This window comes from Eulemur rufifrons, chromosome 6, assembly GCF_041146395.1.
Source record: "Eulemur rufifrons isolate Redbay chromosome 6, OSU_ERuf_1, whole genome shotgun sequence".
Taxonomy (NCBI): Eukaryota; Metazoa; Chordata; class Mammalia; order Primates; family Lemuridae; genus Eulemur; species Eulemur rufifrons.
Genome location: NC_090988.1, coordinates 15505919 through 15519285, shown reverse-complemented (window position 1 = coordinate 15519285; position 13367 = coordinate 15505919).

Genomic DNA, 13367 nt, shown 5'->3' with positions numbered 1-13367 from the left:
TCCCTGGGACTCTGGCAGAGTTTCTCAGCAGGACAGGAGCTCACCCAGGGCCTGCAGGGACAGGGCTCTCTGTGGGGTGGGGTGGGGAGCCCCGGACTTTCTTGATGTATGAATTTGGGCAGGCTACTTAATCTCTCTGAGACAGCTTCCTTCCCTAAGAAAGGAGGCTGATCCTAGCTCCCTGGGTGAGGGACTGAGGAAGGTGACGACTGTGAAAATGCCGAGACCGTGCGTGGCTCACGAGAACTGCTCGGGGTTTTGTGTAGTGTGTCGCTTTGAGGAAAAAAACGAGCAGGGTTTTTCTCTGCCGGAGAAGGAATGGGGAAGGGCCCGGGGAAGGGGAATCGGCTTCCTTCTTGTTCCCGCAGCTGGGTCGGGCGAGGTTTTCACCCCTCCGCTCTCGACTCCCAGGCACCTTCCAGCTCTGAAATTCTATGATTACAGGTTTGCGTCCTAAAATACAGAGCGGGGCAGTGAAAATAATTAAAGACTTGGAAAACAGGACCTGAGAGCAAAGGGTTAATTGGTGCCAGGATTATTTAGCCTGGAGAAGGGGTGGTTTAATTAAATCCTTCTTAACCTAGGGAGGGTTATTTGCATGGAGGCGCTGGGCAGCTTCTCTCCACCCCTCCAGAGGGCAAAGCGAGAGGGAAGCAGCTAACAGTCAGCTAGAGGGACTGAAGTGAGACGCAGGGTCTGCCGTGCCCACGTAACACCAGCTCTTCCACGGCCCTGTCTGCGGGCAGGTTCCTGGTGATAGGAAAGGGATTGGACGGTCTCTGGGTTTTCTCTGTGCTGTTCGGATTCTGGAAACTAATTTCCCCAGAATTGTGAAAGATAGGAGGAAAGGGGGAAAGGGGAAGCAGGTTGAACAGATGTGGTGGGGCTAGCCCGCCGGCCCTCCCCGGCCCTCCCCAGGCACAGTGGAGGCCAGCCGGCAGGCCCAGAGGTTACCAGGGGTCAGTCACAGAGAAGCCTGTGCCTTGCCCCACGCCTGCCCCTCAACCCAGCAGGTGCCTTCTTTCCCATTCCTTTTGTGCAGCCCAGTGTGAGCCTGCCGGTTGGGGCAGTGCTATCATCTCAGGAAGCTGTCAGGGAAAATGAGGCTCCTGCCCCACAGCTGCGGTAGCTAGCGCTCTCTCCCAGGGAACACGCAGCTCCGCCAGCTCCCTCCCAGGCCCCTGAGCTTCTCCGCCATTTCATCATCATTGTCACCATCAGAACGGTAATACCAGCTGCCTATTTTTTGTTGAAGGCACACTCCCTGCCAGGCACTTCACACAGACTGCCCCTAATGCCACAGCTCTCACACATGGTACATGGCACAGGTAAAGAAATAGAGGCCCAGAGAGATGAAGCAACTTGCCCAAGGCCACACAGCAGAGCCAGGACCCAGCCCTGTTCCATCCATCCATGCTCTCTGGACTTCACTACCAATCCAGGAGATAACATTATCCCCAACTTACTGACGAGGAAATTAGGACTGAGAAGTCGAGCAACCCGCCCTAGTCACTCAGCTGTGAGTCAATGAAGCCAGATCTCCCGGCTGCAAAACCTGCACATGTCCCCTACTAAATGCGGATGGGGAGGGCACCGCCCTTTCTGCAGTTTCTCGTCCCATGGATAGAGGGAGAAACCCTGTGAGACCCCCCAGGGGGTGGTAGGCAAGGGTCGCTCACCTGTCCATCAGAGGCACTGGACAGAATAGTAACAAGAAATAGCATATTGTCATTGTCCATTAGGCACTTACCATGTGACAGGCACTGTGCTAGACCCTCCACATGGTCATCTCAATCGATCCTCCCGTAATAGTATGAGGTGGGTGCTTTGATTCTCCCCATTTTAAATATGAGGAAACCGAGACAGAGAGCTTGAGTGATCTCCCCAAGGTCACAAGGTTACTTAACTAGCAGAACTGGGTTTTGGACTCCACATAATCTGACTCCAGAACTCTCCCTCTAATCCCTTGAACTATGCTGTTAATTTTTTTCTTCTTAGCCACGCATGCTAACTGATTTTACAGTCAAACAGCTACCTTTGTGGTGTCTCCAAAAATTCTTTCTGTGTCTTCCATATTCTTCCAGACTCCACTCCTGAGGAGGCCCGCCAGAGCGTCTTACCACTCCCTGGCAGCCCCCATGCCCACCCTGGCCTCCTGAGCTCAGGAATGGGGGAGACCCCCCATCCCAGGAGGAGGCTGCGAGATCAGAACCTGATCCCCTGTCCCTGGCAAGGCTTGGCTCTCTGTCAATGGCCGCACCTGGGGACACGGCTGAGCCCAGGGCCAGACGGGGGCCGGAGCCAGAGCACTCGCTGAAAGGCAAACGGGCAGGAGGCAGCGCGACCCCACAGAGATGGGGACAGGAGTTGTGGGGAAGGAGGTGAGGCCAACTCTGCCTGGGTCACTGCCCAGCCTGAGGCCGCTAGGGAGGGAGGACTGGCGAGGGACGAGGGGACAGAGAATGAAAAGGAGGGCCCTCTGGCCCCGGCTCAGCACCATCCTGCCCGAGCCCTGTGCTGCTGCAGGAGAGGCCGGGCTGGGCCCACCTTGGAGCCCTCCTGATCTGGGCTGGGCAGGGCAGGGGAGGAGTGTGCAGGGAGGCTGGGTGTGGCAGCTTCTGCAGGGCAGCTGTTGGGCTCTCAGGCCTCTTCTCTTGGCTGGACTCTCCCCTCACACCCAAAGTCAAACCAGTCTGAACCATCTGCAGTTGCCAGAAAGCCCTACCCGGCGTGCTTAGCCGGGGGCTGTCTCTCGTGCTGCTCCTCACCTCTCCACCCTCTCTGGGGCTCAGCTTGGTTGGCAATTCCTCTGAGAATTGCTTCTTGACCTCCCCACCCTGACCAAGGCTGAAGGACCCCTCTGTGTGCCCCTGCAGCTTCCCCCAGTTCCCCGGGGCCTGCCCTGCTCACACTGCATTGGAATCATCTGTTGACACCACTCCCACCACCAGGCCATCAGGCCAGGTCATCTCTGTGGCCGCAGCACCTAACACAGTGCCCAGCAAACAGTGGGTATTCAACAAATACCTCTTGAGCTCATGGAAGGTTAAAATAGAACAAAAGTGAGAGCAAGGCCGAGCGCAGTGGCTCACGCCTGTAATCCTAGCACTCTGGGAAGCCGAGGCAGGTGGATTGCTCGAGGTCAGGAGTTCGAGACCAGCCTGAGCAAGAGCGAGACCCCGTCTCTACTAAAAAATAGAAACAAGTTATCTGGCCAACTAAAAATACATATAGAAAAAATTAGCCGGGCATGGTGGCGCATGCCTGTAGTCCCAGCTACTCGGGAGGCTGAGGCAGGAGGATCGCTTTAGCCCAGGAGTTTGAGGTTGCTGTGAGCTAGGCTGACACCACAGCACTCACTCTAGCCCGGGCAACAGAGCGAGACTCTGTCTCAAAAAAAAAAAAAAAAAAAAGTGAGAGCAGACTGCAGGCCTCTTGTGGGTGCTGCCCCAAAGCTCAGGGTTTCTGGAGCAGTGCCAGGCGCTCAGCTGGTTCTTGGCAAGAGCAAATCAGGGTGCGAGGCCGGGATGCTGACTGCGGCAGTGAGGCAGTTACTCAGGTCTGTTGGGAGGTGACTTTAGAGGTGGAGCAGGGCAGTCCAGCGGGGAGGCGGGCCAGGGTGCAGGGCTGGGCACCCAGCTGAAATTTCCCTCTAGTCTGCGAGTTTCCAGGGAAGCCAGGCAGAGGAGACTTGTCGGGACAGGGCAGCCTGTCCGTCCTGTTACGGATGTGCTGGCGCTCAGATGCCAAGGCAGCCAGAGCCCTGCCCGCCTCCGCCCTGGGGAGCCATCGTGGACAAAGGGCAGTGGAGCAGAGCCGGGGGACAGGGAGGGCGCCAGGCAGGTGGGAAAGAGAAATGAGAAGGGAGCGGCAGGGAAAATGCAGGGGAACCAGAAGACAGCAGAGAGCCAGAGTGCGCAGAAGAGGGAGACGGAACGGAGGCAGATCAAATGGAGAAAGCTTATGTCAAAATACACTTCACAGCCCACAAAACCCTTTCCCCAACATTGTCTCACATGAACGCACAACAGCCCTGTGAGGTGTAATTATCCTTTTCTTCCCTTTTATTTTATTTCACTTTTTACACAGAAAACTTCAAAAATGCGAAGTAAACATAATAGCTTAACAATGTACCCATCGCCCTGCTTCAACGACGATCACACTGTGCCATTCTCCTTTCACTATGGTTTCACCCACTCAACTTTTATTCTTCTTTGACATTACTGTTTTGTAGGAAAATTTACATACGTTAAAATGTACAAATATTAGCTGTACGATGTTGATAAATGTTTACGTCCAAGTAACCCACATCCCTGCCGTAACAGGGTACATTACCATCTTACTGGAAAATTCTTTCACATTCCTTCCCGGTCAGTCCTACCACTCACCTCCACCCCCAACTAGTCTGATTTCTAACTCTAGACTCGGTTTGCCTAATCTGGAACCTCACTTAAGTGGAATCGTGCAATATGTACTCCTGAGCGCCTTGCTTCGTCCTCTCGGCATAAGGTCTTTGGGATTCATCCATCTCTATGCATTTATCAGCAGTGTGTCTCTTTTAAATTGCTGACTAGGATTCCACCGTATGAACACATCGGAATTTGTCTGGTGATTTTCCTGTTGACGAGCATTTGGGCTGTTTCCAGCGTGTGACTACCGTGAATAAAGCTTCTGTGAACATTTGTTTTTGTGAACATGTTTTCCTTTCTCTTAGATAAATACCTACAAGTGGAATTACCACGTCAAACAGTAGGTGTTTATTTAGCTTCATAAGAAACAGTCAAACCTTTTTCCCAAGTGGTTGCACTATTTTGCATTCCCACCAGCAGCGTGTATGCATTCCAGTTGCTCTGCAATCTGGTCCACATTTGGTTGTTGTCAGGCTTTTAAAATTTAGCCATTCTAGAAGGTGTGTTGTGATAATCTCATCATGGTCATACTTTGTACTTCTTAGTGACTAATGATGTCAAGCGATGTTTCATGTGCTTATTGGTGTTCATGTATCTTCTTTTATTAATATGAAGTATCTGTGCAAGTCTTTTGGCCAGTTTAACAGGATTGCTTGCCTTCTTATTAATGCTTCACAGGAGTTCTTTGTGTATTCTGGTAACATGTCCTTTATAAGGTATGTTTTCTGAATATTCTCTTCAAAACTGTGGCTTGTCTATTAATTTTTTAATGGTGTCTTTTTATCAGATTTATTAAGGCATAATTTATATAAAATTTACCAATTTTAAGTGTACCAATCAGTGAGTTTTTGACAAATGTAACCACCTTGAAAAGCATGATACAGAACATTTCCATCCCTCCAAAAAGCTTCCTTGCACGCCCTTTTAGTACATCCCCTGCACCTATCCACTGGAAATCACTGATTGCTTTCTGGCACTATCGTTTTACCTTTTCTAGAATTTCATATTAATGGAAACTTGCAGTATGTAATCTTTTACGTCTGGTTTCTTTCACTTAGCATACTTTTTTCGAGATTCATCCATGCTGTTGCCTGTATAAGTAGTTCCATCTTAATGTTGAGTAGTATTACATTGTAAAGATAGTCTATAATTTGTCCATTCACCACGTGATAGACGTGTGGTGTTTGTTTCAGTTTGGGGCTATCATAGATGGAGCTGCTATGAATAATTACATAAATGACTTCGTGTGTTTATTTTCATTTCTCCTGGGTAGATACCTAGAAGTGGATTTGTTGGGTCATATAGCAATATGCTTAACTTTACAAGTAACTGTCAAACTGTTTTCCACAGTGGCTATACTTTTTTGCATTCCCACCAACAAATTATAAGACTTCCATTTCCTCCTCATCCTGCCAACACATCGTATAATCAGCCTTTTTAAATTTTAGCCATCCTAGTGGTTTTGCAAAGTTATTTTGCTGTGATTTCAACTTATGTATATCTAGTGACTAATGATGTTGTGCTTATTTTCTATTTGCTCACCTTCACTGTGGTGACAAGTCCCTCTATATCGTTTGCCCAGTTTCTAATCAGGCCGTTTGTCTTCTTAGTGAGTAGGAAGAGTTTTTTTTCTTTAAATATCCTGGATCCAATTCCTTTGTTCGATACATGTTTCACAAATACTTTCTACCCCATTCTGGCTTGCCTTGTCACTTTCTTGACAATGTCTTCTAAAATGCAAAAGCTATTCATTTTAATGAAGTCCCATATATTGATTTTTTTTTTCCTTGTAAGGGCTGTGCTTTCTATGTCCTCTCTAAGAAATCTCGTGTAACCTTAGGTTACAAAGACCTCAAGTTTTTGATGCACCATTTCAAGTTAATTGATGTTTATGGTGTGAGATAAGCGCCATTTTTTCCCCTTATACATGGATATCCAATTGTCCCAGCATCATCTGTTGAAAAGATCATCATATCCCCCATTGAACTACCTTGCTTGGCACCTTCGTGAAAAATTAGTTAACTATCTATATAAATCTATTTCTAGACTCTCTTATCCTGTTTCAGTGACCTAAATGTCTACTGTATACTGTAATACACTGTCTTAATTGCCCTAACTTTGTTGTAAGTCTTAAAATCAGGTAGTAAGTCCTCCAAGCTTGTTCTTTGTTTTTCATATTTTTTGTACCTACTATAGTCCTTGACATTTCCATATGAATTTTAGAATCAGCTTGTCTGTTTCTCAAAAAACCTGCTGCAATTTTGACTGAGAGTACATTAATTTGGGGAAAATTGACAGCTTCATAATATCAAGTCTTCTGGTCTATGAACATGGTATATTTCTTTCTTTAGATCTTTAATTTCTCCCAGCAATATTTTGTAGTTTTTAGTGTACTGTATAAATTTTACTAAATTGCCCCTAAGCATTTCATGTTTTTATGCCATCATAAATGTTATTTGCAACTTAAATTTCCAATTGTTACTTTCTAGTGTATAGAATTAGAATTAATTTTGCATGTTAAATCTGTATCCTGCACCATTGCTAAACTCACTTATTAATCTAGTACCTTAGCTTGCCTGCAGGTTCCTTAAGATTTTCTAGATAGAAAATTATGTTGTCTGTAAACAAAGACAGTTTTGAATCTTCCCAACCAAACAGCATGCCTTTTATGTCTTTTTCTTGAATCATTGCACTGCCTAGGACCTCCAGTACGCTGTTGCATAGAAATAGCTATAACAGACTTCCTTGCCTTGTTCCTAATATGAGAGTAAAAACATTCAGTCTTTCACCATTAAGTATGATGTTACCTATAGGGGTTTTTTTAATAGATGCCCTTGTCCAGGTTGTGTAAATTCCCTTCTATTCCTAATTTGCTAAGATTTTATTAAATATTATGAGTCTGTGTTGAATTTTGTCAAAAACTTTCTCTGGGCCGGGTGCGGTGGCTCACGCCTGTAATCCTAGCACTCTGAGAGGCCGAAGCGGGAGGATTGCTCGAGGTCAAGAGTTGGAGACCAGCCTCAGCAAGAACAAGACCCCGTCTCTACTAAAAATAGAAGGAAATTATCTGGACAACTAAAAATATATAGAAAAAATTAGCCAGGCACGGTGGCGCATGCCTGTAGTCCCAGCTACTCGGGAGGCTGAGGCAGGAGGATTGCTTGAACCCAGGAGTTTGAGGTTGCTGTGAGCGAGGCTAACGCCACGGCACTCTAGCCTGGGCAATAAAAGTGAGACTCTGTCTCAAAAAATAAGAAAAACTTTCTCTGCATCTATTGACACAGTCATGTTTATTTATCTTAAGTCTGTTTATATGGTATGTTAGTTCTCTACTGTTATCAAAACAAATTTAGCAGCTTAAAGCAACACAAATTTGTTATCTTACAGTTCTGGAGGTTAGGGGTCCAAAACAGGGTCAAATCAAGGTGTTGGCAGGGCTGCATTTCTTCTGGAGGCTCTAAAAGAGAAAATTTTTCTTCGCCTTTTCCAGCCTGTAGAGGCTGCCCACGTTCCCCGGCACGTGGCTCCTTTCCGTCTTCAAGGCCAGCATTTGCTTCATTCATCTCTGCTTGTGTCTTTTTGTCTGAGTCTGACTCTCCTGCCTCCTTCTTTCATGTATGCGGACCCTTGTGGTTACATGGGGCCCACCCAGGTAAACCAGAACAATACCCCACCTCAGAATTCTTAACTTCATCATATCTGCAAAATCGCTTTTGCCATGAAAAGTAGCACATTCACAGGTAGCAATAGGCAAGTGTTCTGCCTACCACATATGGTAAAATATAGATTGACCTTTTATTTAATGTGATAAAAAAATACACAATATAAAATTTACCCTCTTTACCATTTTTTTAAGTATACAATTCAGTAGTGTGAAAGATCGAGAACTTTTTCATCTGGTAAAACTGAGACTCTATACCCATCAAACAACAATTCCCCATTCAATAAGTCCTCCTCTCAGCTCCTGGAAACCACCGTTTTACTTTCTGTTTCCATGATTTTGACTACTTTATCTCCTATAATTGGAATCACACAGTATTTGTCCATTTGTGACTGTTTATTTCACTCAGCATAATGTCTTCAAGGTTCAACCAAGTTGTATATAGATTGACTTTTGAATATTAAACCAACTTTGAATTCCTGGGATAAATGACATTTGGTCATGATTTATTACCCTTTTTTTATGTTGCAGAATTTTATTTGCTAAAATTTGTTAAGAATTTTTGTATCTATGTTCTTGAAGGATAGTGGTTTATAGAATTTTTTTTCTTTTTCCATATAATGTCTTTGAGTAGTTTTGATAGCCAGGTAATGCTGGCCTCCTAAAATGAGTTTTAAAGTGTGCCCTCCTCTTCTATTTTCTGCAAAAGTTTTTGTAGAATTGGCATTTTTTTTCCTTAAATGTTTAGTATCCTGGAAATGGCTTGTACTGCCTCATGAGAATGTATTGTTAAATTTGCAGGAATTTTGTGAACTGGTTGTTAAGTATAGTCATTATTAAAAAATAAATAAATTATGTTAAAAACAAAAATAATAAATACCAAATACTCATCACTTAATATTTTTGCTACATTTTATTAATATCGATGCTACTGAGTACACCTATGACTACTCCATCTATATGGCGTTCTACTGCTTATCTCTTCCTAACTCATGATCAATGACATCACATTGGTAGCATGAAATTGGCCATGGTGGGAGTATACTATGGAAATTGGCAAATGCTATAAAACAAGGATATTTTTTTTCTCTCAGTCAGATGTAAAGCATTTACCAGCACACCAGTGGGTAGAATGCACTAGTGAAGCCATTTGATTCTGGAATTTTCTTTATAGAAAGGGTTTGGGGTTTTTTAACTATAAATTTAATTCCTTTAATAGATACAGAATATTCAAATTATTTTTTTTCTTAAGTGACCTTTGTAATCTGTGCTTCAAGAAATGTGTCTATTTTGTCTAAGTTGCTAAATTTATTGGCATATAGTTGTTCATAATATGTTCTTAGGCTTTTTCAAAGTCTGTAGGACATTCCTTCATTCCTGATATAGGTAATTTGTGTCATCTCTCTTTTTTTCTTGATCAGCCAAGCTAGAATTTTATCAATTATATTGATCTTTCTGTGGTGTGAGACCTAAAATGTAGGTCCAACCTTATGTGCTGCCTTGACAGCTGATGAAATCAGGAGGGCCTCATCTAGCCTAAGTTCAAGTGACCTTTCCCACTCTGCTCCTGTGGATAAGGTCCCCTAGCCAAATTCCCTTAATCAAGAGGACCAGGTGCAGTTTGCTGCCTATCCATGAATGGCAGGATTTAGTTTCTTGCCAGCTGTGGAATTATTCAGACCAGCTAATCACATCCTCCTGCAGGAACCACAGGGAACCCCACTCCCTTGGTACTACAAAACCTGCATCCCAAAGCCTCTGGTTGTTCACTCTGCTCACAAGAGCAACCCCATGTGATTGCTCACCTCTGTTCCCAAGTGTAACACCCCGTTTGGTATGTGGTAGCCTCATCCCCAGGCTGTGGGTATTTGTGACTTAATAAACTGCTATCAATGGCATCTACCCAGTGTCAGGTGTTGTCTATTCCACCATCCTCAGAACTCTAGGGTGGGAATTCCTCCCTTACCAATTGGGTTAATAGTAAGCAATTAAAATACTTTCCAAAGAATACATTTGGAACTTTTGGATTTCTCTCAATCTCTCTCTTTCTCTCTCTCTATTTTTTCTATTTTTTTGATTTCTGCTCTCATCTTTTCATTTCCTTCATTGAGTTTAATTGGATTTAATTTTCTCTTTTTCTAGTTTCTTTTGGTGGAAGCTCAGGTGGTTGGTTTGAGAATATTTTCTATAACATAAGCATTTAATGCTGTGTATTTATATCTAAACATTGATTTAGCTGCAGCCCAGAATTTTTGATATGTTGCATGTATGCTTTTTTATTCAGTTCAAAACATTTTGTAATTATCTTTTATATCTGGTTTCTTTAAAAGTCTTTCATCTAATTTCTAAATATTTGGGGAATTTCCTAGATATATTTTGGTTATTGATTTATACTTTTTTTTCACTGTGGTTAGAGAACATATTTTGTATGATTGCAAACTTCTTAAATCTTGAGACCTGTTTTATGGCCCAGAATATTGTCTATCTTGGTAAATCTTACCTGTACACTTGAAAAGAATGTGTATTCTGCTGATGTTGGGTATAGAGTGCTCTGTAAATGTCAATTAGGTCAAGTTGATTGATGTTGTTAAAATCATCTGTACCCTTATGGATATTCTTTCTACTTGTTCCACCAGTTACTGAGAGAAGAGTGTTGAAATCTTCAACTGTAATTGTGAATTTGTCTATTTCTTTTTCCAATGTATCAGTTTTTGCTTTATATAGTTTGAAGCTCTGTTACTAAATGTATAAACATTTCATGTTTTTATTGTCCTATTGATTATTTGACCTCTTTTTCATTAAGAAATATTTCTCTTTGTCCTTTGTAATATTCAAAGTCTACTTTGGTCAATATTAACATAGTCTCCCTGATATCTTTTCATTAGTGCTTGCATGGCATATATTTTTCTATCATTTTACTTTTTTTGTTGTTGTTGTTGAGACAGTCTCACTTTGTTGCCCAGGCTAGAGTGAGTGCCATGGTGTCAGCCTAGCTCACAGCAACCTCAAACTCCTGAGCTCAAGCGATCCTCCTGCCTCAGCCTCCCGAGTAGCTGGGACTACAGGCATGCGCCACCATGCCCGGCTAATTTTTTCTATATGTATTTTTAGTTGGCCAGATAACTTGTTTCTATTTTTTAGTAGAGACAGGGTCTCGCTCTTGCTCAGGCTGGTCTCGAACTCCTGACCTCGAGCGATCCACCCGCCTCGGCCTCCCAGAGTGCTAGGATTACAGGCGTGAGCCACTGCGCCCGGCCTTATCATTTTACTTTTAATCTATTTGTTTTATTTAGAGTCCATTTCTTGTAAAGAGCATGTAGCTAAATCTTGCTTTTTTTTAAATCCAGTCTGACAATTGCTACCATTTAATTGGAGTGTTTAGACTATTTACACTTAATGTAATTATCACTCACTATTGCTGGGTACAAATCTACCTTCTTGCTATTTGTTTTTTATTAGTCCAATTTGTTCTGTGGTCCTTTTGTATCTCTTTTCTGCTTCTTTGGGAATAATTGAGAATATTTCATGATTCCTTTTTACCTCTATTACTGGTTTATTAGCTGTTTCTCTTTATTCTATTTTTAGTGGTTGCTCTACACTTTACAATATACATCCTTAGCTTACCTTAAAATTATCTTTACCACTTCACATACAGTTTAAAACAGAGGTCAGTAAATTTTAATAAAGGGCCAGATAGTAAATATTTTAATTTTGTGGGCCATACAATCTCTGTTGTAACTTCTCAACTTTGCCATTGAAGCAAAAGCAGCCACAACTTATACATAAATGAATGAACATAGCTGTGTTCCCATAAAATTTTATATACAGATGCTGAAATTTGAATTTCATATAATCTTCACGTCACAAAATATTACTTGTCTTTTGACTTTTTTCTCGCCATTTAAAATGTAAAAACTATTCTTTGCTTGTGGGCCATAGAATAACAGGTGGATGGCTAGATTTACCTTGTGGGCCATAATTTGCCACCCCCAGTATAAAAGCTCTATAACAATATACAGTAAAATTTATTTTTCTTCTCATCCTTTATGATATTGTCACATAATTTTACTTCTACATATGCTACAAACCCCAAATACATTGCTATTATTGTTGCTTCAAATAATCAGGGTTTTTTTACTTTTAAATGAGAGAAAAAAATTATATTTATCTATGTATCTACCACTGTCAGTGCTCATGATTTCTTTGAGTAGATTCAGATTTCTATATGGCCTAATTTTTCTTCTTGAGATTTTCCTTTAAATTTTTTTTTTTTTTTTTGCAATGCAGTTCCATTGGCAATGAATTCTCTCATCTTTTTTTGTCTGAAAGGACTTTATTTCATCTTCATTTATAAAAGATATTTCACTTGCTATAGAATTATAGGATGCAGAGGTTATTTTTTGTTTGTTTGTTTTCTTTTTTGCAGTACTTTAAAGATGTCACACCCTGTCTTCTGGCTGTCATATTTTGATGATAATTCTATTGCCATTCTTCATTCTCTGTACATAATGCCTTTTTTCTCTGCCTATTTTTGACATTTTTCTCTTTTTCACTGATTTTCAGATATTCAATTATAATAATCTTGGTGTAGTTTTTTTATTTTTATTCTACTTGGTTCATTGAACTTTTTGGACCTGTGGGCTTATACTTTTTATCAAATTTAGGGACATCTTAGCTATGAATATTTCAAATAATTTTTTCATTTCTCCCCCATCCTCTCTTTATGATATTCCAATTACATGTATACTAAACTGCTTGACATTGTTCCCCACGTCGTTGAAGTTCATTTTTTAATCTAGTATTTTTCTCTCAGTGCTTGATTTCATATAATTTATATCGCTGGATCTTCAAGTTCATTGATCCTTTCTTCTGTAGTGTCTAAACTTCTGTTAATCCCATCTAGTGTATTTTTTATTTCAGATATAATTTTTATCTCTAGAAGTTCTTTTGTATTACTCATTTCTCTCTCATTATGTTCATGTTTTCCTCTACCTTCTTTAACCCATGAAGCATATTTATAGTGACTCTTTAAACATTCTTGTTTGTTAATTTTATCATATTTGTTTTTCTATTGGTTGATTTATCTCTTGATTATGGGTCATATTTTCCATATTCATTTTATGTCTAGAAATTTTGGGGGGGGCCTTTGGTGGTTTTTTGCTTTTTTTTTTTTTTTGACACAAAGTTTTGCTTTGTCACCTTGGCTGGAATGCAGTGGCATCGTCATAGCTCACTGCAACCTCAAACTTCTAGGCTTCAAGTGATCCTCCTTCCTCAGGCTCCCAAGTATCTGGGAC